A 2,022-nucleotide genomic window follows, 5' to 3' on the forward strand; every position below is an offset into this window, starting at 1 on the left:
ACTAGAGGCCTGGTGCACGAAATTCATGCCTGGGCCATGGGAGGCACCCTTCAGCCCGGCCTGCACCCTCTCCAATCCAGGACATCCCTCTCATAATCCGGGACCACTGGCTTCTAACCGCTCGCCTACCTGCCTGGTCACCCCTGTCTGTTCCTGCTGGCCTGATCACCCCCGAACTGCTCCCCTGACAGCCTGATCACCACCTAACTGCTCCCCTTCCAGCCTGATTGCCCCCAATTGCCCTCCCCTGCTGGCCTGATTGCCCCAACTGCCCTCTCCTGCCAGCATGCTCGCCCCTAACTGCTTGCTCCCCTGCTGGCCTGATTGCCCCTAACCACCTCTGCCTTGGCCCCTGCCACCATGGCTTTGTCTGGAAGGAAGTCGGATATCTGGAAGATGACTGGTCCATCCGGTTTAATTAGCATATTACCCTTTTATTAGTATAGATAGATTATATAGGATAGGATTGCTTAAATCGGAGGGGAAAGCCTTTTTAGCAGGAGGAGATGCTCTTGGCAGACAAAAAAGATACAAATAAAACTACAATGAGTATCACCTCACACCTGCCAGAATGGCTACTATTAACAAATCAACAAATGACAAGTGCTGGCATGGATGTGGAGAAAAGTGAACCCTAGTACACTGTTGGTGGGAATATAGACTGTTGCAGCCACTATGGAAAATAGTATGGAGTTTCCTCAAAAAATTAAAAATGGTACTGCTGTTTGACCTAGTCATCCAACTTCTAGGAATATATACTAAGAATTCTAAAACACCAGTCAGAAAGAATATATGCACCCTATGTTTATAGCAGAATTATTTACAATAGCTAAGACCTGGAAACAGTTCAAGTGCCTATCAGGAGATGAGTGGATAAAAAAAGCTGTGGTACATTTACACAGTGGAATACTGTGCAGCTGTGAAAGAAATGCTTACCCTTTGCAGCAGCATGTGTGAACCTAGAAATTATCATGCTAAGTGAAATAAGACAGTCAGAGAGAGAAAAATACCGCATGATCTCACTTATATGTGGAATCTAATTTACAACATAAAGTAAAGAACAAAATAGGTCCAGAGGCTTGGACACATGGGACAGACTGAGAGATCTCAGAGGGAAGGGTTGGAGGGAAAGGGAAGAGATTAATCAAAGAACATGTGTACATGGACACAAACAATAGTGTAGAGAAGGCCTGGGTGGAGTGGGGAGGAATGGGGGATATCTGTAATACTGTCAACAATATGAATAAATAAATAATAAATAAATAGGAAGAAATGAGTTAATGAGGATTGTGTGCACAGAGACAAAGAATCCTCTTGAAGTCTTACGAACATGTAAGTTGAAGGAAGCAAGCAGGTTCTGCTTCCCAAGAGACCCCTAAGTTCAGTGTTTACTCACGTAGCCAAGCAGGAGGAATGTAGAGAAATGGCGCCCAAGTGAATGAAAAGGAGTCTTGAAAGCACAAGGAGAATAGAATGCATATTCAATGGCTGGTACATAAAAGTGCAAGCCTAACAAAGGATCAGAGGGGCTTTTCTCGAATGGTCTTCACTGGTATGTAATGTATGGGTCAGCAGCAAGTGCTTCTCAGACTTGAGCATGCATCAGAAACAACGAGAGGACTTGGTAAAACACAGATTGCTAAACTCCTCCCAGACATTTTGACTCAGTAGGTCTTGGGCGGGACCTGGAAATTGCATTTCTAATAAGTACTCCGATGATACTAGTGCTCCTGGTCTAGGGACCAACTTTGAGAACCTTCGGATTGGCAGATGCACCAAGCAATATGGTTGGAAGATGCCTTTTGTCCTTGAACGGTAGCAGGCGTTTTCTTGCAGTAGCCTTCCTCTGGTTGTGGGCCACTTGTGCTGACAGATGGCTGAGGCTGCCCATTTCAAGATATCATATCTGTTTCTGATTTTGTTTCTTTAGGTGCAAACCATATCATGTGATCCTTTTTGCTTTATGATTCAATAAAAATATAAGAATGATTATTAGATATTTAAAACTTAAAACAGAAAAAA

Source organism: Myotis davidii, unplaced genomic scaffold (assembly GCF_000327345.1).
Source record: "Myotis davidii unplaced genomic scaffold, ASM32734v1 scaffold573, whole genome shotgun sequence".
Taxonomy (NCBI): Eukaryota; Metazoa; Chordata; class Mammalia; order Chiroptera; family Vespertilionidae; genus Myotis; species Myotis davidii.